The 26,077-nt window shown below is 47.7% G+C and overlaps 1 protein-coding gene and 1 long non-coding RNA gene across 2 annotated transcripts in view; one reads left to right on the forward strand and one right to left on the reverse strand.

The window, feature by feature from the left end:
- SLC25A42 (solute carrier family 25 member 42) overlaps nt 1-26,077 on the reverse strand; it is a 102,421-nt gene that overhangs the window by 48,961 nt on the left and 27,383 nt on the right. The window lies entirely within an intron of this gene.
- On the forward strand, nt 186-2,532 carry LOC309361008. The gene is made up of 3 exons (XR_014164283.1): nt 186-280; nt 765-924; nt 1,054-2,532. It is a non-coding gene; the product is annotated as an uncharacterized lncRNA (long non-coding RNA).

Genomic DNA, 26,077 nt, shown 5'->3' on the forward strand with positions numbered 1-26,077 from the left:
CGCGTGCGCGTCGAGGCGCTAGTCTACTGCGCCTGCGCTGGCCGTGAGGCAACCCGAACTCGGGGGGCGTCGAGCTCGCTCAGCCTTCCGTCGGGAATGGCCTCCTTAGCCTCTAATCCGCCGCCGAGGCCGCTCGTCCTCCTCGACCCAGGCGGGAGGCCTCCGTCCATTTACCACGCACGCTACTGCGCCTGCGCAGAGAAGCCGGGAGACGGAACTGGGCCTTGTGCGCGTGCGCCAGATGGAGAGCGCCCCGATTGAAAGGGCCAGGAAGAGGCTGGTAAGTTGGCAACCCCCGAAGACCCGCCTTCTTTGCGCCCTAGGCTGTTTCTGGCCGTGGCAGGTAGTGCTTTCAGAACTGGTGGGGAACAGTCCAATGAAGAAAGGTGGGAAGGGAGTGGACATGTTTAGCCTGGCCAGGGTAGAAGATGCCCCATTTGTGGGCAGAAGCCCTCCGCCCACGCAACCCTGCATCTCCAAGGTTAACACAAGGCTGCCAGGGTGCCCGGTTGGTGGTAACCCAAGACAAGGCAGTGGCTTCCCGTTTGTGAGATGCCCTCACTCGTGAGGTGCATCCGTCTCCCTCGCTATTAGCTTCTATGAGAAATTTAAAGGTATCCCTGTTTAAACAAGGTATTTGGGAGTTGAAAGCCCTGCCCTTGGCAATTCTGAAGTTGTTTGGAGGGCCGCTGATTGCTTTTAGGATTTGTTACCTGTTTTTAGAATAATTTTAATTTGCTGGCTTTTATGTTTTGTTATTGAAGTTTCAGTGGATATTGGCAACACCAAGGATGTGTGCAGAAGGAGCCCAAATGGGAAGAAACGCCTTGATCCCGAGAGAGACGCTGACTCGGACCGTCCCTGAGCTTAGACCATGAAACCTACAAGAGCGACACGTTGGGAGACTCTGGATGCCTCAAGGAGGTGTGTGGTGGACAGAGGAGGAGGGAAGACAAAGGACGGCCTTGCAGGGTCAGGCCAGGTTGCAGGGGATTCTGGGAAGTCTCGCCCCTCTTCCCAGCACTGATGGTGAATTGTTTTCTTTTCTCACAGGTCAGATCAGCGAAGGAAGGTGGGAAAAAGAATCCCCAGCGGGGGTCATCTGCTCGGAGCCGCACCCCCGTCAAGGAGACTCCTGGTACCCCATCAGAGCCCCACAAGACTTACTTGTGTGGCGGCGGCAAGGACATGCCCCTGGGCGACCATCAGAGGCCTGCCCGACCCCCTCACGCCTCACTCAGTTCCCCTGTCTCCGCCTGCCCAGCGGCCTCGGTTCTGCTTGCGCCCCTCTGCTGGTGCTTGGTTGCACTGGTGGCGGTGCTTTTTGGAAAACCCGGTGGCTGCTGGTGCTGGGATAGTGGCCGGGGAAGCAGTGGTGTTTCCTCATCCTCAAAGTGCCTCTGGGTGCATGCAGCTGCTGTGTTGGCGAATCCACTGCCTCAGCCGCGTGCTGCGCAGCCTCCTTTCTGCTTGCGCCCTGCTGGTACCGGTGCTGGGTTCCAGCGGTGGCGCAGGTGGTGGCCCTTTTTTAAAGGCCTTTTGGACACAGGTGATGAGGGAACGCAGGCCAAGGCACGAGGGGGTCTTGGGACTCCTTTTCCTGCTTTCCATTTCTAGCCTGACAATTCACCTCCAGATTCTGGGAAACTGCCATGATCATTAATCAGTCTATCAATTAATTCAATCTGTATGCCGTCCTTCATCGGAAGCTCTCGGGGAGGCTTGCAGCATAAAAAGACAAAATAGAAAAACAGCATGCACATTAAAAACAAAAACAAACTCATAAGCCAACCTCCCAATCCACAAGCATGTTTAAAAGGCCATGCATTGTTTAATTAGCCAAAGGCCTGGTTCTAGAGAAAAAGGCCTCTACCATTGTGCTACGAGCCCTGCTGGGCACCTCTCAGAATCCGAACTCACCCCGCACCCGACCTGCTTCGCATCTCCGGCAGCCTCTAGGCTGTCAGAACAAACATTGATGGCTCCCGCCTTCTTTCTGGGCTGGGCAGAGAGTGCTGGTCCTGCTCATCTGACCTTCAAAGATGTTTCTTCTTTTTTTTGCACTTCCATGCCTTGATAGGCGAGGGAGGGCTGCTGTGGGGTCCCTGGCCCGCAGGAGAGGTACTCCTCCTTGTTCACCTGGAAACACATGCAAACAGATAACTTACAAGATAAATACTAAGCCAAAAGCAACCTAAGAAAAATAACTTTTTTTTAATGGCTGGATAAACCACTCATTCAATTGTATCACCTCTTGATTGATTGCTTGGAGGAGTTCCAGATAAATATATAGATGATGATATTTATTATTATCATCATCATTTATATACTTAGACATATTTCTGGACATCTTTTTGAGGCAATTTTGTGCCCCACCCCTCACCTGTGCCCCTGGTGGGGGCCCATCTCTCCACCCCCTAGCTAGGGCCCTGCCTGGACCACAGAGAAACCCTCTCCATAAAACTATAGGGATCTCTAAATCAGGCCTTCCTCCTCCACCCCCAAGATCACTGGGAAACACTTCCCCTGCCACACAAGGTCACAACATACCTCCGGATTTTGCTGGGTTTCCCTGCACCGCTGGGCTGCTGCTGGTTCCCCAAACCACGGCCCTGCAAAGGAAGAAGGACATTGTACTCTCTAGGGGGGCAGAACAAGCACCCCTGCCAGGCTGCCCATGCCCACGTCACCACAGGCTGCCTAACTGCTCCTGCCTGACCCCTGGCTTGGAAGGAGGGGGGCGAGGGGCTGGGGTGAGATGGGATTGCAACCCCCAACCCAGCCCTGTTTCACTCAGGTCAGCGCCATGACCTCCCTGCACATGTGGGGAATGGATTCCCCATGGAATTAACTTACCACAATCTCCAGTGGTTGATTCATCCTTTGCCTCCTTCATAGTTTGGCGTCTCAGGAGCCTTTTATGTCCTAGGAGGCAGAAAGGAAAATAAAAAACAGAGGAAGAGGTTACAGGTGGGAAATGTCCGGGAATCCCAAAGTCTAAATTCAGAGACCTAGGCTCAGGATCCAGCCTGGACCTCAACCTTTCCCTGTTCCCTCCCTGTGTCCTATTAAAGATTGTAAGCCCCTCGGGGCAGGACTGTTTCGATGAAGGGTCATGTGCAGTGATGGCGCAAATAAATAATTCGGAAGTAATTTCACCAGGCTCCTGCCCCATGCAAGCTGAAGCCTGCTAGGCGCCTTTCCTGAATACTCCAAAGCCAAGCCCTGGCTCCGTGGCTCACCTGAATAAAGAGAATCCTCTTGCCGCCAAGTTGGGAGAGACCCCCTTCTTTTGGCATTGAACGGCCACATGCTCAGAGCGATGGCGGCTGTGTCCAGCTCAGCTTCAGCCCCTCCCCCCTCGTGCCCCCTTCTAGAACCCATCACTCTCAACCGACTCTCCCCTGCCCCCCCCCTTCAAAATCCCTTTCCAAGCCTCCTTCCATCTTCCGTCTCCACCAGAATTCCACTCTCTCTCTTCCCCCTCCCTCCCTGCTTGACATTCCCTTTGGAATTGTAATAGCATCACCTCACAATAATAATATTGCCACTCATCTCCTCTAGGCCTCCTACCTTCAATATTCATCTTTCTCTCCCAACTCTGTCCTCTGGCAGGCATCCCCCTTGCAGGGCATTATCAGGCTTGCTTGCAAAGCAGCACTTTGCGACATCAGCTGGCAAACGGGGGCCAGGCTGCTGGGTTGTCCAGCAGCTGAATAAAGAAAAATAAAACCAGACTTGGAGAGGCGAGGGAGGGCTGCTGTGGGGTCCCTGGCCCGCAGGAGAGGTACTCCTCCTGTTCAGTGGGAAATGCATGCAAACAGATAACTTACAAGATAAATACTGAACCAAAAGAAACCTAAGAGATTTTTTTTTTAATGACTGGATAAACCACTCATTCAATTGAATCACCTCTTGACTGATTGCTTGGAGGAGTTCCAGATAAATATATAGATGATAATATTCATTATTATCACCTCTATATTTAGACATGTTGATGGACAAATTTTGGAGTCGATTTTGTGCCCCACCCCTCACCTGCACCCCTGGCGGGGGCCCACCTCACCACCCCCTAGCTAGGGCCCTGCCTGGACCACAGAGAAATTATAAAACTATAGGGATCTCTAAATCAGGCCTTCCTCCTCCACCCCCAAGATCACTGGGAAACACTTCCCCTGCCACACAAGGTCACAACATACCTCCAGATTTTGCTGGGTTTTCCTGCACCGCTGGGCTGCTGCTGGTTCCCCAAACCACGGCCCTGCAAAGGAAGAAGGACATTGTACTCTCTAGGGGGGCAGAACAAGCACCCCTGCCAGGCTGCCCATGCCCACGTCACCACAGGCTGCCTACCTGCTCCTGCCTGGGCACCTGACCCCTGGCTTGGAAGGAGGGGGGCGAGGGGCTGGGGCAAGACGGGACTGCAACCCCCCCAACCCAGCCCTGTTTCACTCAGGTCAGCGCCATGACCTCCCTGCAAATGTGGGGAATGAATTGCCATGGAATTAACCTACCACAATCTCCAATGTTTCTTTCAGTGGCACACCAGCCTCCTTCATGGTTTGCCGTCTCAGCAGCCTTTTATGTCCTAGGAGGCAGAAAGGAAAATACAAAACAGAGGAAGAGGTTACATGGCTCCATGGCTCACCTGAATTAATGGAATCCTCTTGCTGCCAAGTTGGGAGAGACCCCCTTCTTTTGGCATTGAACGGCCACATGCTCAGAGCGATGGCGGCTGTGTCCAGCTCAGCTTCAGCCCCCCCCCTCGTGCCCCCTTCTAGAACCCATCACTCTCAACCGACTCTCCCCTGCCCCCCCCTTCAAAATCCCTTTCCAAGCCTCCTTCCATCTTCCGTCTCCACCAGAATTCCACTCTCTCTCTTCCCCCTCCCTCCCTGCTTGACATTCCCTTTGGAATTGTAATAGCATCACCTCACAATAATAATATTGCCACTCATCTCCTCTAGGCCTCCTACCTGGAGAATCCATCTTTCTCTACCAACTCTCACTGTCCTCTGACAGGCATCCCCCCTGCAGGGCATTATCAGGCTTGCTTGCAAAGCAGCACTTTGTGACATCAGCTGGCAAACGGGCCAGGCTGCTGGGTTGTCCAGCAGCTGAATGAAGAAAAATATAACCAGACTTGCAGAGGCGAGGGAGGGCTGCTGTGGGGTCCCTGGCCCTCAGGAGAGGTACTCCTCCTGTTCAGTGGGAAATGCATGCAAACAGATAACTTACAAGATAAATACTGAACCAAAAGCAACCTAAGAGATTTTTTTTTTTAATGACTGGATAAACCACTCATTCAATTGAATCACCACTTGACTGAATTTGTGTTTACCTCCTGCCCTTCCAAGCCACTACAGTTGCCCTACAAGCCCTGCTGGGCACCTCTCTCACCCCACACCCTTCCTGCTTCCTCCTGCAGCATCCTTCTTGCTGTTGCAGCACACATTCAGGGCTCCCGCCTCCTCCTAGACCAGTGTTTCCCAAACTTGGGCCTTCAGCTGTGTTTGGACTACAGTTCCCATCATCCCTGACCACTGGTCTTGCTAGCTAGGGATGATGGGAGTTGTAGTCCCAAAAGAGCTGGAGACCCAAGTTTGGGAAACACTGTCCTAGACTACATTCAGAGATGAAAAAGCAACAGAGCGTAAGATCCTCCTTTTGCTGCAAATTAACTGTTTATGAATACAGATTCAAGTCCCAGAAAGTGCCTGCAAAAAACAAATAGCTTTTTCCTTTGAATATAAAAACAAAACAAAACTACACAATATTTTAAGAAAGGAAGAGGATTCACTCCAGGCTGACAGGCTCCACTGAGAAGCCCTGTTTCATGGATGCTTTTGTGGAGATTCCTGCATTGCAGGAGGGTTGGGCTAGTTGACCCTTCCAATTCTATGATTCTGTGTAGTTCCCGCTACATATAAAATGGTTTGGTATTTTTACAGGGGAGATCGGATCAGTTCTAGAAGGGTTAGGCCAGAGGCTGAGTGCCCAAACTGCAACCCAAAACCCACTTATTTCTTGCAAAGTGCCAACATGGCAGTTTAACCTGTATAACAGTTTTTATGTGTGTTTCACGCTTCTTCTGTATGACTGCTGTTGTGATCAATAATCCTTCATAAAAGTTACTGCCTTACATTCTTCATTAAAATTATCTTGCCATTGATATATAATTTTACGGTATAACGCAGTGCTTTTTTCTAAAAAATGTTTAGGGGTACTCTCATTTTGACACAAGAAAAAAAGCAGAATACAAAAATAACAATACGTTATATTAAAATGATCACATGTCAGGGACCGTGCTGAGGAGGGCTGCATTGAGGAGGAATGGTGGGAACAGAGTAGAGGGTTGGAACAGCGGTTTGCAGAGGGACATAGTTCAGAAGGCAGAAGTTGGGAAATACTAGATGGGGAACAGCTAGGAGAAGAAACACTGGCAGGGAGAGGGTTAGCAGATTCACAGTCTCTAGACAGCATTCCTCCACTGCCCTCCCCAAAGTCTCAGATTAGGAGACATAGAAGCGATGATCAGGACCGAAGGGGGCGGGCTCTTTAATTACTAGGAGATGTGTTCTTTGTTCTCTCGCTGTGATTATTAAAGTTTCTAAGTGGTAAGAAGACTCCTTTTCCTTTGTTCTGCTATCCACGGCCAAGTGAGGAGGAAGCCGGTTCTCCAAAGCCTGACATCAGAGTACAATATAGGGACCATTGGGATCTCATTACTATGAGCAGTCCATGGAAGCAATAGAAAATTGTTTGCATTAAGCACTCAATATCTCTTTATATGGGACAGTTGCAGCTAAAATGGTGTATGTGAAAAAATGGAAAGAAAAAGAAGTACCCACGAAAGAAATCTGGCAGAATAAATTGGTAGAATAGACAGTATTAGTAACTATTACCGCAAAATTAAGAAATAAGGATGAATCATGAATAACAGAAGTGTGGAACTGTTTTGGAGAATATTATTGAGGATATAATGTTCAATTTAACATACAAGTGGGACTTAACTTATGACCAGCAAATAACAAGGATGATTTGAGATGAAAATGGGTAGAATATTATAAAATGCAGCTGAATAAGGTTTACTTAGAATGCCATGAAGTCCTAGGGTAAATGATTGTTACAGTATGAAGTTTATTACAAGTTGTAAAAATGCATAAATAAAACTTTAAAAAGAAATAAAATTGTTTGCATTAGGAAGGTCAAGGTAAAGAGCTGTGTCTTCAGGATAAGGAACGAAACATTGGGTTCAGTTGATGTGGAGAGGTCGTTGCATCTCAGTTTACCCCAAATCATGATGTTACTTCTGTGATCAAAATGAGAAAAACCTTCTGAGCACCTCTGTCTCCTATTTATTGTAGACAAGAATTAGCAAAGCATTTCCTGGGGGTGACGTGGGGGCTTGGGCGCCTGCAGGCACGGTGCTGCCTGAAACAGCAGCGGGGGGCTTGTGTCTGCCCTCTGCCTCTCCCTCAGCCAATTTACAGCTGAGGGGGAGGCGGCAGAGAGGTGCCCCCCCGCCCTCAGGATGCCTGCCTTGCACCAGGCACCCGGGTGGCTAGCTATGTTCTGTTCTTTCAATTACGGGTGCCTTGAGTTTTAATATTTGGTTGTGTTTTTAATTGCCTTTCTTTTGCATTTTAATGTTCATGATACTGGTTTTTATATTTTGGAAAGAGCTGTTTATGGCACACACATTACTTCTTCCTCTTCCTTGCAGGTGTCAAAAATCACCCCTGGAAGCTCCCTCAGCTCAGTGTCTTCACTGGACTCTTTTTGGGACTCAGAAATGAGGTTCATAGCAGACAGAGCAGGAGGGAAGCCCTGCTGAGCTGCACAAGGGCAACCCTGAGGCTGGGAAGGAAGAGGCCACCTTCTGGACCAGTTGTGAGCAAGGGGCAGACAGGCAGGGGGCTGCTGAGGGCAGGCTGTGCTGGCTGCCCCCCTCGTCCTGATGGACCAGCCTCCCACGGTGCCAGGCCTGTCCTGGCCAGCTACTCAATGCAGGCAGGAGAGTTTGAATCATAGAATCATATAGAATCATAGAGTTGGAAGAGACCACAAGGGCCATCGAGTCCAACCCCCTGCCAAGCAGGAAACACCATCAGAGCACTCCTGACATATGGCTGTCAAGCCTCTGCTTAAAGACCTCCAAAGAAGGAGACTCCACCACACTCCTTGGCAGCAAATTCCACTGTCGAACAGCTCTTACTGTCAGGAAGTTCTTCCTAATGTTTAGGTGGAATCTTCTTTCTTGTAGTTTGGATCCATTGCGAAATATTATAAGACATTGAAAGATTGGCTTATACAACCTCTGGTAGAAATATCTATTTCAATTTTACGGGGGGGGGCACCTGAAACCTGGAAACAAGCTTACATTACTCTGATTCCTAAACAGGGTCAGGATAGATCCAACGTAAAAAACTACAGACCAATCTCCCTACTTAATGTGGATTATAATTTTTTTGCAAATATACTGGATAATAGGCTAAAAAGGTTTTATCTGAGTATATTCATAAAGACCAGGCAGGATTTCTGCCTGGAAGACATATGAAAGACAATATTAGAAATGTTGTGGATATTTTGGAAAAGTTAGAAGCAAGAAAGAGCTGTAAAGCAATGTTAATGTTTATCGATGCTGAGAAAGCCTTTGACAATGTTTCTTGGAGTTTTATGTTACATAACTTAGAGAGTATGGGGATAGGTCATGATTTTATAAATGGTACTAGTGCAAACACAGATAGAGAGCACGTGGCGTAAATTCCATAGTTTCCTTTATTCCCTACAAAATAGGCACCCTGGATCGCCTTTTTACCTAATGGGAGATATGAATGCCAGAATAGGCTCAAATGATGATAGCCTGGAAATAAAATTCCCAATATTAAGAGATCTAAAGGAAAATAGCGCCCTCTTTCTAAACCCACCCTCACGTAGACATTCGAAAGATTGCCAAATCAACTATGCCGGATTCTGCCTGGCTTTTTCACAAATAAGTCTTGACCTCATCATTGCTAATGGGGCATTCCCTGGGGACAGAGAAAGCGAGTACACATTCATAGATACAAATGGAGCCAGCACAGTAGACTACTGTCTCACTAACAGAGAGGCCTTTGAATCAATTAAAAAATTCACCATAGATAATAGGACTGAAAGCGACCACCTACCTCTAATCGTCTCCACTACTGGCCAAAATTCAATTCAGCGCTCTCACATAGAACATGAGGTCATAGATAAAGCAAATTATCCAGCATTGCGTAGGAAAAAATGGACACCTGAGATAGCAATTGCAGTTGAGAATAGACTCAATTCACAAACTGCAATTAAGTTAAGATCAATTATAATAAACAATCTATCAATAGACTCCTCCCTGACGGCTTACGAAAAATCTCATTGAGTCCTTGCAGGATGTGGTCTCGGTTAACATAAACTCAGCCGGCAAGCCACGCCCTGCAAAAGGGCGCGGTTGGTTTGACCAAGAGTGCTGCACAAAGAATGCCTCACTAAACAATGAAACTAAACTCTTTTGGCAACTGGTCTCCGACTCAATGAAAAATAGTTCTTCAGCCCCCAGCTGTGTCATTCCAGCTCAGGTTTGGGAGAATGACTTTAGAAATATATTTATGGAAAATCCAAACCTCCCTTCCAGCTTACAGGAGGATGACAGGGCAGAATTGTCACTCCCTCATTGGAGGCTGGTTACTGTGGAGGAAGTCCATACATTAATTGGGAAGCTGAAGAGCGGAAAGGCTCCGGGGAAAGACTTTATCCCAGCTGAGTTGATTACTTCAAACCAGCACTGGTGGGCTCCGCTTCTGTCAGCACTCTTTACGGTAGTAAATAACTCAGGTAAGGTACCATATAGCTGGAAAGATGCTATAGTAGTTCCATCCAATCTTTAAGAGAGGCCACCCAAATGTACCTTCCAATTATAGGCCTATTAGCCTGCTCTCAATAATTGGGAAGCTGTATGCCCGTTTCCTCAGTAGCAAACTGATAACTTCTCTAAATGAACATAATATACTATCTGAAGCCCAGGCAGCTTTTCGTGAGAACCATTCAACATCACTGTCTAATGCTGTCCTTCCTAGCCGAGAAGTATACCAGGCCTCTACAGGGTAAACTCTTCGTGGCCATTTGACTCCATTCCCAGATCCCAGCTATGGTCCAAATTAAGTCTGATTTTGCAGGACAAACGACTTCTCTTTCTCATAAAAGCCCTGTACAATGGAACCAAACTGCAGGTCCGATGCGGTCGACAGGGACAGCTATCGAACAGCATCGAGATGACTAGGGGGGTGAGACAGGGTTGTATTTTGGCCCCCACATCGTTTTGTCTATTCTTGAATGACCTAGAAGAGAACTTAATGGACACATTCCAAAAATAGAAATGAGAAGGACCCCTTTGTTGTTATATGCTGATGACGCGGCCATCATCTCACGTTCCAGACTGGGTTTGAATTATCTGTTGAGGAAATTTTCTGATTACTGTCCTGGAGATGGGTTATCCATTAATTATGAAAAATCTAAAATTTTAGTCTTCGAAAGAAGATTCTCCCAGTCTAAATGGGTGCTGGATGGCCATAACCTTGAACAGGTAAAATACTTCAGTTACCTAGGGCTCACATTCCATCATACAGGATCTTGGAAGCACCATTGGCAAACCTCCCTTCAAAAGGTGGAGATTACAAACCTAGCCATACATAGATTCCTCTTCACAAAGAGCAGCAAATATGTTCCAGCAGCCTTAAGGGTTTTCAACGCAAAGCCCGTTTCACAACTTCTGTATGCAGCAAATGTCTGGCATAATGGGGACCTGACAAAGCTAGATGGCTTTCAGGCAAATTTTCTACGATCTCTGCTGCAGGTACCCAACTGCGTCCCCAACTCCGTACTTCTGTTAGAAGCTGGTGAATGCCCAATTTCAACTAAAGCGTGGTGGGCTGCCCTAAAACATTGGCTCAGGATTTCAGTGTTTAATCTAGGGAAGGGTTTGTACCAACACCTGACCAATGAGGAATTTTTCAGCAAATGGCAGAAAACCATGGCTAAAAAAGCCACCTCTGTTGGTCTGTCTCCCTCCCCCCCAACTGTATTACCTGGGTTATGAAGGCGCCCAAAAGGTTTTAAAGCAAAGATTATGGGACAATGCACACAGTGACTTGCGATCTCAATCACACGCAGTCTGTAGTCCACTGGCAGTAGGAGTTCAATATGGGTATGTCTTTGAGTTAACATCTTACATCAAAAACCTGACAGTACCTAACTACCGAAGGCTTTTCACCAAAGCCAGACTAAACGTCTTTCCTTCTGCAGTGCTGGATGGCAGGTTGAGAGGAGTTCCCTACCAGGACAGACTTTGCTCGTGTGCTCAAGCCATCGATTCCATAAATCATATTTTGTTGCACTGTGCAAAATATTAGCAGGGCAGGGCTGAACTGATACTACCCTTGCTGGTACTTTCCCAGGGAAATCAGAGGCTCACTATGTCAGGTTCCTACTGGAAGACCGGACAAAAGCTAGAACGTTAGCAGTGGCAAAGTTTTTATCGGTGGTTGCAAGAACAAATGAGCCCTATATTCTAAACAAAATGCTTGATTAACCTGGAGGTAGGCTGTATGAATTGTGTATTGATTTGTAATGATTTGTTGGGTCTCTGGACCGTAATAAAGATTGATTGATTGATTGATAAATGGTATTAAAGCAATCTATCAAGAACAAAAAGCTAAAATTATTGTAAATAATGTGGTTTCAGAGGAAATTAGAATTGAGAAGGGAACCAGGCAAGGGTGCCCACTGTCCCCTCTGCTGTTTATCTCGGTTCTGGAGGTCTTGTTCATCTTTTCTAATCATACTTAGCAAGTTAAAGGTATTACAGTAGGTTCGAAACCATACAAATTAAAATCCTTTGCTGATGATTTGGTTCTGACATTACAAGATCCAGACTCCAGTGCAGTTAAAGCACTGGAGCTAATACATGAGTTTGGTCAGGTAGCAGGATTTAAATTAAACAAGAGCAAGACCAAAGTAATAGAGAAAAATCTGGATAATGAAGAAAGGAAAATATTACAAGAAAAAACGGGCCTAGATTTTGTGAAAAACGTTAAATATTTGGGGGTGAACCTGTCTGGGAAAAAATTGAATCTGTATAAGGATAACTATGAGAAAATATGGAATGAAATTAAAAGAGATTTAGAGGTGTGGTCTAACTTAAAATTGTCATTAATGGGCCAGATTTCTGTGATTAAGATGAATGTGCTGCCAAAGATGCTTTTTTTGTTCAACCCCTCCCAGTTATAGACAATGTGAAATGTTTTAAAGAACGGCAAAAAAGCTCTTTCTAGATTTATCTGGCAGGGGAGGAAACCCAGAATTAAATACAAATTGCTTACGGATTCTAAAGAAAGAGAAAGATTCTCTCTGCCAGACTTAAAAATCTATTTTGAAGCTGCCGCACTTTGTTGGATTAAAGAATGGATGAAATTAGAAGATATAGATTTACTAGATTTGGGGGGATTTGATAATGTGTTTGGTTGGCATGCATATTTGTGGTATGATAAAGTAAAATCCCATAAAGCATTTAAAAATCATATAATTAGAAAATTGTTGTATAATGTTTGGATAAAATACAAAGACCTTTTAGAAAGAAAGATGCCCAGATGGCTTTCACCAATGGAGGCAAAGGCCCAGAAAAAATTAAATATGGATAACAAATGGTTGAGATATTATGAGATATTATTAATAGAGGAAGAGAAAGGTTATAAATTAAGACCATTTGAGCAAATTAAAGATAAGCTAAACTGGCTACATTATCACCAGATTAACCAGATTGTATCACCAGATTAATCACCAGATTGTATAAATTGGATAAGAAAAATGGTTTTGCCTTGGAAAAATCTAAGTTGGAGATGGAGTTGTTAGATACTGAAGGTAAAAACTTATCTAAAATGTACAAGCTTTTGCTGGAGTGGCATACGAAAGATGAACAAGTTAAATTGGTGATGATTGGGCAAGAGATTTAGGACATAATATAATGTTTGAGGACTGGGAAAGATTGTGGAAGAAAGGAGTGAAGTTCACCGCATGTACTTTGTTAAAGGAAAATATTATGAAGATGATGTATAGATGGAATTTGACTCCTGTAAAATTAGCAAAGATGTATCATAGTTGTGATAATACATGTTGGAAATGTAAAGAAAAAGAAGGAACATTCTTTCATATGTGGTGGACCTGCCCCAAGGTGAAAGACTTCTGGGAAAAGATTTATAACGAACTGAAAAAAATGTTGAAATATACATTTATAAAGAAACCAGAGGCCTTTCTTCTTGGAATAATAGGTTCTGAATTGCCCAAGAAAGACGTTAATTTACTTTTGTATGCCACAACTGCGGCTCGTATTTTGTTAGCTAAAAAGTGGAAAACTCAAGAATTACCAACAGTAGAAGAATGGCAGGTGAAGATGATGGATTTTATGGAGCTAGCCGATCTAACCGGAAGAGTCCACGACCAGAAGGAAGAGGAACACCACGAAGAATGGAAGAAATTTAATGACTATTTAGCTAAATTTGTTAAGCTAAAATCATTGGAAATAGCTTCCAGCTGCTTGCTCTTCTTTCAAAGGACTCAAGAAGAGCTTCTGAGATCCGAGGCAGCTCACAAGTGGGTACTCGCCTTCAGAGCCTGTTTAAACTCCCAGCACGGAAACATCAAATGGATGCACAAAGAATGCTTGCCAAATAGAAGTTGGCCGCATACAAAAATGGGCATTTCTCTGTCCCAGCAACTCCTCTAAGGACAACAATAGTTTTAAGGCAGAAACCAGAATGGGTTTTAAGGAAAGGTAATATAAAAGAGATTGTTGATCCTCTGCAAGCAATTCAGATGGTATTGGATACACTTGGAATTCCTTATTACTAAAGAATGACTTTTAAAATGATATTTAAAAAAGCATTGTCAGGATCAGCTTTCATATTATGTAGAGTGTCATATAAATCTATATCCAGGAATAAAATTGAGAATGTATTGAAGAAAAAGAATCTTGATGTAATTTGTTTACAGGAAACGCATGTGGCCAAAAAACAAACATATTTTGACAAATAAAAGGTTAGGGGTTGAGTTTATTAACTCAAACGTGAACAAAAAAAGAGGGGTAGTGATCTATGCTAAGGAAAAATGGGAACCCAAACTAATCTGATTATCGGCCAAGTATTATAAAATTTTAGAAGATCAATTAACTCCAGTGTTATGCGAGGTCATGAACAGCATTTTGCGAGGAGGGAAGATACCAGACACTTGGAAGGAGGCACATATCACCATGATTCCCAAACCCGACACTGATAGATTGAATATAAAAAATTACAGACCCATATCATTACTAAACAATGATTACAAAATTTTTGCAGAAGTATTGGCAAATAGACTTAAAAAATAAATAAAGGGCAGAAAATTTTGTCTGCAAATGGTGAGGCTGAAATGACTGAGAATGTTAAAGATCCTATGAATTCTGACTCTGGCCATTTCCCCCCCCCCCATATATAAGGGCGTGGCTGATTGTTCCATGAATGACCAGAGGGAAATCACACAAAATGATAGCCCACATTTTTTAATAAACACCTGCTCTCAATTCCCTGTAAATAAAGGAAGCGCTCCCTTTGCTTGGGCTGCAGGAAAACAATATTGGCCAGATGAGAAGGAAACACGATCCCTTAGAACTGAGTTAACAGAAATTCAATTTGACCAACTTCTATTGCTAGCTTTGGTGAATACTTGAATTGCGAGTTTCTTATTTTTTAAAAAAATCTAACCCTATTTTTAAAATCTACTCCTTACCCTTCCCTTCCTTTATTCAAATGGTAATTTAGCCAAAAGATGCAACATTTTAAATGGTATAAAAGATTTGCAGAGACATGAACTCTGCACATGCACAGAGGTTAGGTCAGCTTAAAAAAAATTACACTAAATACATCAACAACAAACCAGACCCAACCACCAACCCATCCCCCAGGGCAACGGGAGAGGAGCTAGGTGCTGCTCCTTATATGCTAGACCCAATTGCTGACACAGCTTGATGAACACAACTCAGCAGCACCTGCCATGTTTCACAGCTGCAAGACTGGGTCTCGTTATTTTGCTCTGGCCCCTTAAAGACATACACATTGGGCGGAACAATGATGAACCTTTACATTTCAAGAAACCATTCAACACACTCTCCCGCCACCCGTTTGTGTCTCTCTCCCTGAGGGACTGCGCATACACAGCTGGAGACTGCGCCTGCATGGAAACGTCCTCTGCTCCTCCCTTGTCAGTCCCCTCCTGGATCTGGGAGACAAGTGGTGCAGGAGAGGGTGTCCCTTCCCTTGCCTAGTCTGCCTCCTGCTCCTCTTCCTCCAGCTCTGAAGCTTCCCTTGCCTCTGACTCTTGCCTCCTGGCTGCTACAGGTCTCCACAAATCACTGCTCCCCTCTCCTGAGTCAGACCCCAGACCCCTTTCCCCTGATGCAAAACCATCCGTGTCTGCCCAGTCCCTGGATCCCCTTCACGGCCAGAGATCAGTCCATTAGGCACAGGCAAGAGAAAAAGGTCAAGGTCACCAACCGCCACCTCCAACACACCTGAGAGAAGGCAGCCCAGGAATAAGATCCCAATGCAAACCCCATTACAGAAGCCGCTCCACAGCCACCTGCAAACATACCTTTTCTTCCAATGTCCTTGGAACACACCTGAGAGAGAGACAGAGAAAGAGAGAGGAAAGCTTACATTTTTTATTTTATTTTCTGAATGGGGATAAATATCAATCTGACACAGAGCTTGGGGGGGGGGAGAGACAGGAGGTTGCCCAAATGCCAGCAGGGGAGGGGGGGTCCTAAATTCTTTTACACACCCCAACCCCTGCTTGGATTCAGAATACTCTCTCATTTCTGTTTCCGGGTTCCTGCACCTTGAACAGCTTTCTGCACCGAGGGGATTTCAGCAGGGTATAAGCTCTATGGGAGAATTAAAAAAAATATATTTATTGAATGATTTTATGTTACAAAAAACAATACAGCCATACCACCATTAAATATAATTAAGAAATAAAAATTACATGCATCAATATTTAGTTTGTTATTTGTTATTTACCGTCTTATTTCCTCCCAAATATTGCATCCAACAATACACATGTGTGCAGACACCTACACACCCATACCCCCACACAAAATGATAATAATGAAAGCAAATATTTTTCCACTTTGATCTTCCAAAATCTTTTCTTCAACTTTGACTTCCTGTCAAGTCCCTTTGCATATGTTTTATCTTACATTTGAATGTACACAAAACAATAAAGCTTTCTATATAATTTTTCTAATACATTCTGAGCTCTATGGGAGAAATTGGCTACCCAGTGCCTTAGCTAGGGGTGGGCCAGGGGGCTAGCCGGGGTTTTTGCCTCCATTGAGGTGCCCAGCCGGTGTGCATGTACACAAATGTGCCAAACTGGGTCTTTGACCCAGGTGAAATCAAGTCTAGGCTCTTTAACCAGGCCTTTGGCTGACTGACATTCAATGAACTTTTAAAATGTGTTGGGGGGGATTGGGTTGTTTTTGTTTTATGCAGACAGGTTCCAGGACAATTGGACGGTGCCTTGAAGGGCTGCACAGAGACGAGGTGAAAAAGGGCAGGAAAAGCTTCTGGCTTCTCCCCCCAAACAGGAGACCCCCCTGCCCTGTTCAATACCCTGCAGCAGAGCCTCCCTCCTGGGCTCCCTGGTGCAAGTGGGGTCAGGATCGGGGCCACAGGGCTTGCAAGGGAGGAGTCCACCTGCAGCCCAGGTGAGACTCATCTGCAGCCCAGGCTCTCGCTCCTGCATAAAAGGGGCTTAGCAAGGGGCTTGGCTGCAAGAAGCTTTCAGGAGGGAAGGGGAGGAAGAGTTGGGCAGCTGCTTGCATTGGAGGCCTTGTCAGCAGGTAGGTGCTGGGAGTGCTGGTTTGGGAGCTTTCTCCAGGGAAACCTGGAGGCTTCTCTCCCGGGAGGGGGGAGCAGGTGGGGGGTGAAGGAGAGGATCTCTTAAGGCACCCAGAAAGAAAGCAGGGGGTCCTCAGCCCCCTGCCCTCCCAGGAGTCCTTGGAGGTGTTATTCAAAAGAGAGGACCCCCAACAAAGGGGTGTGGCAGTTTTGAAAGATTTTAGGGACTGCCCCGCCCCTTAGCCAAAGAGCGGGTTTGTCAGAAGACCTGGTAATGCTGGCAGGTTGCCTTATCCTGGCCAGTCTGGGACATTTTTGAAATGGTTTCTGAAACCTGCCCTATTCCCACACAAAATGTGCCCTTTTGACTGGATTGGAAGGGTTTGTAAGTGAAAAGAACCTTTGGGAGAGGTGTTTCCAAGCTATTCTCTTTTGCAGAGAACAAATTTGGGGTCCTTAAGAGTGAAGATGACTTCTGGATTGCTCCCCTGGTTTATTTTAGAAATAATAATAATTTTATTATTTACAGTCCGCCCATTTGACTGGATTATATTTGTGTGTGTTTTAGCTTGTGTACTTGCAAACATTCATTTTATTTCTGGCACCTTAGAATTCTTAAAACAGAGGGAAGGCTTACATGCGAGTAATCTTTGCAGGTGGTGTCTCCACCTGAGCCCAGAACCTGCCCATGCTGCAGGTGGAGGTCTTCCCTTGCAGGGCTGGGGGCTCCACTGACTGGGGCTCAGCTACAGGAATTTGGTGGGGGCTGGACAATGTGGCAGCACTGCGGGAGGGGGTGCCCAAAGTGGCCCCCACTAGCCAGAGCAGCTCAGGGGTGGTGGCCAACTTGTGTGTAGGCTGGGTAGGTCCAAAGCCCCAGCCGCTTCCCATGTGGGGGCAAAGCCCCTTTGGACTGGGGAGGTGGAAGTGGGGCCCCTTCCAAGCAGGCGGCTGGGGTGGGGGGAGACACATGCGCCCCTTGATGGACGCGCAGGACGCAGCAACAGCCGCAGGGGCAATGGCTGCCCACAGGTGCCCCTCTCTGCCGAGTCTGCAGCGGGACCGAGTCCCACCGCTGGAGGGCTCTGAGGGGAAATGCTTGCCCAGGGGGACGGTGGTCCATAAGGGGGGGGGGGCGGTTGCAGAGTGCCTGGCAAATGCGCTCCTCCTCTTGCCTCTGCAGGCAAGTCCTCTGCCTCGCTGGCCGGCCCCCGGCCCCCCCTGAACTGCCCCAACCCGCCCATGATGACCATGGTAATAGAGGCCGTGAGGACCCTGGACGAAGGCAAGGGGGACCCCATCCACCTCAAGTATGGCCTGAAGATGGCCCTGGCCAGAGGTCTGAAAAGGGGCTGCCTCGTCCGGCCACGCAACTCTCTTGCACTGGGAGCCACAGGGAGATTCCAGGTGAGGCGGAAGGGGCTGGAGGGGTGGTATCTGGGGGGGGACATGTCCTGCTCCTTCTGAGCCCCCCCCCCGCACTCAGCTCCCACCGTTTAGAAGCTGCCAGCAGGCGACAGCGGCCACAATCCCAGGATGGCTTTGACTGGCCAGCTGAAGCAGCTGATGGGAGCTGCGGGATCTCTGACCCTCAGTGAGTTTCCCTTGCATGTGAAGACAGGCTCCTGCTAGCTAGGGACGATGGGAGTTGTAGTCCAACAACAGCAGGAGACCCGGGTTTGGGAAACACTGATTTAGAGCCAAACATCTCTGCGGAATCTGCCCTGAGAGCTCAGAAAGACCCCCCCCCACACACCCCCCAGAACTCCTGGGGAGAGGGAGCCTTTTCTCTCCCTGCTCTTAAATGTCCTTTCTTGTGTCCCAATGCCTCCAGCTGGGCTCAGCGTACGCCAGGGGGAAGAAGAGCCCGGAAAAGAGCCCACACGGAAGGAAAACAGCGGCCACACCGAAGGAAGCAGCCAAGGTTCCTGTGGAGAAACCGAGGCTGGGAGGTAAGGAGGAAGGGCCACAACCACCCCTGGCTCTGTGGTTGCAGGGGGGCTGGTGGCCTCCATGGACGGAGGCAGGAGAATAAGGGCAATGGTTGGGATTCATCGGTGGGCAGTTGTTCTGCTCGGGGTCCTGCTTGTGGGGCAGCTGGTTGACCAGTGACCCTTTGGCTTCCCCCAGCAGCCAGACTCCTCTTAAGCAGGTCTGTTGGGATATCAGAACCTCCAGGGCCAGGGGCAGTCTACCCCTGAATGGCAAACCAGTGGCAGGGCTCTTGCACTCGGGTCCTAACCCACAGTGGGCACATGGTTGGCCCTGGGAGAACAGGAGGCTGTACTAGATGGGCTCTCTTTATGTTCTTATGCTGGAAAAATGTGTGGTCTTTGCTTCCTTTCCTTTCTTTGCTGGGGGCTGCCACCCCACAGTGCTGAGCTCTGGCCTCTTCTTGCCACCAGCCAACCAGGCAGTGGGGCAGAAGGGGCCGGAGTGGGGGTCACTAATCCAGCTGAGAACGAGGAAGCCCTTTCTGTCTGGAATGGGTCCCTGAGGAGATGGGGGGCTCTCCTTCCTTGGAGGTTTCTAAGCAGAGCTTGGGCGGCCATCTGTCAGGGATGCTTTATCTGAGAGTCCTGCTTTGCAGGGGCTGGGCTGGATGACCTCTGGGGACCCCTCCCAACTCTGGTTCTCTAACCGCTGGGCCTCAAAGCCTGCTGAGGTCTTAACTCTCTGCCTCCGCCCCTCCAAGCTGAACCTCTCTCTGCAAGCTCCTTCACACTTTCCCCCAGGGGCGTCCTCTGTCTCCCCACTTATCTCTGATTGTTTTTCTTTGCCCTCCTCTGAATTTCTTCCAAAGAGCAGCATCCAGAACTGGCCTCAGGCCGCCAAGATGCTGCCATGGAGCCGCCTCCCCTCCTGCACAGTCCAGGTCCCCTTTCAGTCAGAAGGCTTTCCGTCCCGGGGGCCGCACGCCCATCTGCACAACTTTCCAGGGGCCAGTGGTGGAGGCGTATGAGTGGCAAATGTCAGGGCTGCCTTTGGTTAGCAGGTGACGCACACTCACCCCTCCTCGAAATGAGAGGCAGTTGTCCAAGGGCAAAAGCACTGGCAGAGCCTTTTGAGGGCCAGTCAGTAAGTCACGGAGGGCCGCATCTGGCCCTTGAGAGTGTACCCCATCCCTGGCCTGAAGGAACAAATGTTTGGATCTCCGTTTAGCTTGCACCCAAGGAAGTGGGGAACTCATTCATTGCTTTTCCATAGTGTAGAGTTGGAAGGGGACCCCCAGGGTCATCCAGTCCACCCCCTGCAATGCAGGAATCTTTTGCTCCGAGATTCAGAGCCTCAAGGGCCACTGTGGTGACTTGTGTGCAGCAATAAGGCTGCTGGCACATTTGCCGAGCTAAGCAGGTCCAGCATGGCTTCAAACTGGCAGGGCTGGATGGCCCTCAGGGTCTCTTCCAACTCTGCCGTTCTGCCACTTGAGCCCCTTCTCCTCTCTCTTCTGCCTCGCAGGATCCAGGCAAACCTCCAGAGAAGCCCAAGGAAAGCAAGACGGGGGGCCAAGGATGAGGGGCCCCCCAGGCAGGGCCAAGGTGCCTGCAGCGGCCAAGAAAGCCAAGGTTGACCAGGGGTCCAAGCCCCCCAGAGCCAAATGGTTTAGTGAATTTTAAAATGGGGTTTTAATGTAGGTTTTAATGTAGGTTTTAATGTAGGTTTTAATGTAGGTTTTAATGTAGGTTTTAATGTAGTTTTAATGTAGTTTTATGTAGTTTTTTCAATTTCATTGTCCTGCATGGGACAGTGACAATAAAGATATATTGTATATCGTAAGGGGGAGGGGGAGAATCCAGCCAGCCGGGGCCCCAAGGAGGCCTGAGGGGCCAGATTCCGCAGGGAGGGCAGGGTGGGGGCACATGGCTGTCCAACGCGGCACCCTCCATCCACCTTGTCCAAGGGAGAGGAGACCCCTTTTATGGTGGGGGCTGCCCCTCCACCTCTGGCACCACGTCCCCATTTACGAATGGACTATTTATGAAGCAAAACCCTGTATTTAAACACTGTGTCATTTTCCAATAAAGTTCAGAATGCAGCAAGTTGTGACCTCAAATGGCTGTGATACGGAATTTAAATTGTGTAACTGTGATGTATTGATGATGTCCATGTCACCCCATCCTGGGGGTTTGATCTCGCCTTGAACCTGTTGCGCAATAAACATGGATCTTCTGCATCTTGCCCCCGTCTCCGGCTGCGCTCATTTTGCTCCGCAGGGACTTAGTCCGACGAGCTGGGTGGCAGAGCAGCCTCGCACCCAGATTGTGCAAAATGGCTTCTCCGTGCATGGGGAGGCCTGACCCCTCCCAATGGGGCCCTGATCCTATGGGTGGGGCAGTTTCTGTGGGGGGCTTTGGGTCTTCTTGTGCCTTTAGGGAACCTCCTTTAGTTTAGGGAACTGCAGTCTATCTGGGCTCCCTGGTGCTAACTGTGTTTGGCGACTGTGAGAACAGGACCCTGGGCAGGGCAGCTCCATTCCTGAGAGTCTGGTGCTGGCAACGCCAAGGCTGCAGGCTCTGTTCCCATATTCCTGCATCACAGAGGGTTGGATGGGATGACCCTTGGGGTCCCTTCTGATGAGTCTATGATCTGAGCACAAGAGCAACTCTTCCCTCCTTGTGGTTTCCAGCAGTGAGGATTCAACTGTGGAGGGGAGATCACATGGCTGAAGCGTTGCAGGACCCCTGAGGGTCCTCTAGCAAAAGCCCCTGCAAGGCAGGAATATGCAGTTGTCTCTTACGATGACTGAATCTGCAACCTTGGCCTTATCAGCACCCTTTTAACTGACTGAGCTAGCTATCCAGGCTGATATTCATCTGTTTGCAATCTCAGCCGCCTTCATGCAGAGTCAGGCCATTGCAGCTCAGTACTGCTGGCACTGACTGGGTCTCGGGTTTGCAGGGCATTCCCAGCCGGGGGGGGGGATGCTGAACACAGGGAACCCTTTTGAATGCACTGGGAATGTCCCCCTCTCTGCCCAAGATGCTGCAAGTCTAGAGGGAGAAAAGGCTTAGCAGTTCTCTAAAAAGCATTGGGGGGGGGATGGAGAGCTGCCTTCCTCCCCCCCCCCAGCCTGGGCCAGAGATCTGGATTGGTTGGACGGGCATGAGAATCCTGCCCTTTCCCCCTCCTGGCTCCCTGTTTCTGGCGCAGGTGGAGATTTGAGAGCCCTCCTACCGAGAACCCTGCCTGCTTTTCTCTCTGTCTTTGTCCCCTGCAGAGATAATGGCTTCTAGCAGCACCAGGGAGGGTGCCTGTGATAGGCAGCGTGACTCACAGCCATCAAGAACACTCACAAGGAGAGAGAGGTGTATTCCCACATGCTTTGCTGTCAGAAAGGCAGACTCGGCACCCATGGGGTGAGTCAGCACCCCAGGCCAAGCTGGGGAAATCACCCAGGCTGCCCCACCCACCCACAAGGCCCTTAACTGGGGGGTGCAAGTGAGAGAACGCTCAGCATTGCCATGACTTCATGGCCAGCACCCTCCCAGGGTGCAAATGCTCCCAAGGCACCCAAACTGCGGTTCCTGCATTGCCGGGGGGGGGGGGTTGGACTAAACGACCCCTGGGGCCCCTCCCCACTCTGCTGTTCTAGGACTCTACATCCCTTTGCTGGAGGGGAAAGCCTGCCTCTCACTTCCTTACTCTGCAAACCTTCCTCCTGCCTGGCAGGACTGGAGCAGGGCCAAGTCCCTACGTGAGAGGAGGAGGGAGCAGCTGAGGGTGAGAGACTTTGCACGCGGAGACCACAGAAGCAGTGGCAGAAGTTGATTTCTGAAGCCCTGGGCCTCCATCCCCGGCTCCCTTTCCTAGGTGAATGGGCAGCCGAGCCTGGAGACAGAGAATCATAGAATAGAATCATAGAATCCTAGAGTTGGAAGAGACCCCAAGGGCCATGGAGTCCAACCCCCTGCCAAGCAGGAAACACCATCAGAGCACTCCTGACATATGGTTGTCAAGCCTCTGCTTAAAGACCTCCAAAGAAGGAGACTCCACCACACTCCTTGGCAGCAAATTCCACTGTCGAACAGCTCTTACTGTCAGGAAGTTCTTCCTAATGTTTAGGTGGAATCTTCTTTCTTGTCGTTTGGATCCATTGCTCCGTGTCCGCTTCTCTGGAGCAGCAGAAAACAACCTTTCTCCCTCCTCTATGTGACATCCTTTTATATATTTGAACATGGCTATCATATCACCCCTCAACCTCCTCTTCTCCAGGCTTCTGGGCTCCTGCCTGTCTCATTCTGGGCTGCTGTCTTTCTCCCCTTTCCCCACCACCACCACTGCTACCACCTCTGGGCTGGTTCCTCCATCCTGTCTGTGCCAACAGTCAACCTCTGAGGATGAAGACCCACACGAAAAGGAGAGGGAAGCCCAGGCAGGGAAGCCAGCATGCCCAAAGAGAGCCTTGTAGCGTCAGGCCAGGTTGCAGAGGGTTCTGGGAAGTCTCTCCTCCCTTCCCAGCGCTGCTGACAGGGCTTCTCCCTCGTCCTCTGCAGTTCCCCAGAATGGATATCAGCTCAGACAGCTCCCTGAGCCGAAGCGAAGAACACCTTCTGGGACTCTGGAGACCTCAAGGAGGGACGTGGCAGACAGAGGAGGCAACCTGTAAAGGGCTGTTAAAAGAAGGTGAAGATCAGTTGAAGTTGAAAAAGTTTGAAGATATCAGAGATTTACTAACAGATTGGTTTTAGTATTATAAATTAAATGATGTTTTGAAACTTGATTAAAACAATGGCTGTAGTACGGAGATATCAAAATTCGAAAAAGAGCTGTTGGAAAATAATGTGAAATTACTATCTAAAATGTATAATTTGATTTTAGAATGGTATACTAAAGATGAAGAAGAAGTTAAATCTGTGATGATACCCCGGGCAGGAGGTTTTGGTTATAATATAGTTTGCGCAATGGGAAAAGTTATGGAAGGAAAATTAAAAAATTACAGTTTGCTGTACGTTGAAGGAAAATTACATGAAAATGATGTATCATCGGGACATGACACCCAGTAAACTAGCAAAAATGTAGAGAACATGTTGAAATATGTGTTGGAAACGAAAGAAGGAAGGTACATTTTATTACATGTGGTGGACATGTGAGGTGGTAAAAGAATTCTGGGAAATGATATATAAAGAAATAAAAAAAAGTTTATGATAACTTTTGTTTAAAAAGCAGCAGCTTTTTTATTAGGAACAACAGGTGCCGAACTACCAAGAGATAAGTAAAGACTGTTTATGGATGCGGCAACAGCAGCACGGATGCTCCTAGCTCAGAGGTGGAAAGAAGACAAAGGACCGAATAGGGAAGAAGGGCAGACCAAATGGATGGAGTATACGGAAATGGCAAAGCTGGCAGGAAAGATCAGCAATCAGGAAGGTAATATTTTTACAAGAGACTGGAATGATTTTGGAACATATTTGGGAGACCACAGTAAGCAGTTGAAAACAGTAGCAGGAATATAACCATCACTTGCAAAGTAATGTGAACTTTGGAAATTCTGGATATATACTACATGTTGTTGTTTAGTCGTTTAGTCGTGTCCGCCTCTTCATGACCCCCTGGACCAGAGCACGCCAGGCCCTCCTGTCTTCCACTGCCTCCTGCAGTTTGGTCAAACTCATGCTGGTAGCTTCGAGAACACTGTCCCACCATCTCGTCCTCTGTCGTCCCCTTCTCCTGGTGCCCTCCATCTTTCCCAACATCAGGGTCTTTTCCAGGGAGTCTTCTCTTAGATTACAGTAAAAGTTGCAGAAATGAAATATAGAAATTAAAAAAACAAACCAGAACTCATGGAGGGAAGGAGGGAGGTCCAAAGGTTTGGGTAAACTTATCTCTTGTTTTTAATTGAATGGAATAATGGTTATGTATAAATATGGTGAGAAACCAAAATGTAAAAATATGTATTAAAAAACAAATAGGAAGAAACCCCTCACACACACCCCCGAGATGCCGGCTCTGACAGCCCCCTGAGAGCGGGCAGAGTGCAAATCTGCCCAGGGGTCCCTCTCTCTCCTGCCAGCCTCTCCGGCCCTTGGGGGACTCTGGCCAGCTGGACGGGCTGCAGGCACTGGTGTCCCTGGCGGACGAGGAAGGTCACGTGGCCGGACCTTTCTATGCCCTTGGAGGGGAAGAGGCCACGCAAAAGGCCCTGCAAGTCCCGCCAGCCTCCGCCAGCACAGTCCACACTCAGGGGCAGTCGGTTCCCAGCATGGGCTGCACAAGGGTTCCGGATTAATTTGAAATTTGCTCGTTTTTCTAGTGTATAACCAAATAATCTCAAGGTGTCTTTTGTTCGGTTCGGTTTTACTTAGTAGCTTCATGGATAAATTAACCTCTATTTCCAGGTGGAGAAATCAAAATTGGAAACAGAATTGTTAGACCCTAAAATTAAGAATTTGTCAAGAATGTATAACTTGCTGTTGAAATGGAACACTCAGGATGAAACGGTGAAATCTGCTATGATTAAATGGGCACAAGATGTTGGACATAACATTATGATGGCTGACTGGGAACGGTTGTGGACCACAGGTATGAAATTTACGGCATGTAATGCCCTAAGAGAGAATTTAATGAAAATGATTTACAGGCGGTACATGACCCCAGTCAAGCTTGCAAAAATTTATAATTTACCTGACAATAAATGTTGGAAATGTAATGAGACTGAAGGTACATTCTTTCACCTTTGGTGGACATGCCCAAGGATTAAGATATTCTGGGAGATGATTTATAATGAAATGAAAAAGGTATTTAAATATACCTTTCTGAAGAAACCAGAGGCCTTTCTCCTGGGCATGGTCAGCCAATTGGTGCCAAAGAAGGACAGAACTTTTTTTATGTATGCAACAACAGCAGCAAGAATACTCATCGCAAAGTATTAGAAGACACAAGATTTACCCACCCAGGAAGAATGGCAGATGAAGGTGATGGACTATATGGAACTGGCGGAAATGACTGGCAGAATCCGAGACCAGGGAGAAGAGTCGGTGGAAGAAGATTGGAAGAAATTTAAAGACTGTTTACAGAAACATTGTAAAATTAAGGAATGTTAGGAAAATGTTGGAATGAAGTTTTATGGCTTTAGCAGCAATGTTATAAGGAGTTAAGGACAAATAGATTTTTAATGCATTAAAGGGAAAAAATAA

The sequence above is a fragment of the Podarcis melisellensis genome (genome assembly GCF_964234715.1).
Source record: "Podarcis melisellensis genome assembly, chromosome: 18".
NCBI classification, from domain to species: Eukaryota; Metazoa; Chordata; class Lepidosauria; order Squamata; family Lacertidae; genus Podarcis; species Podarcis melisellensis.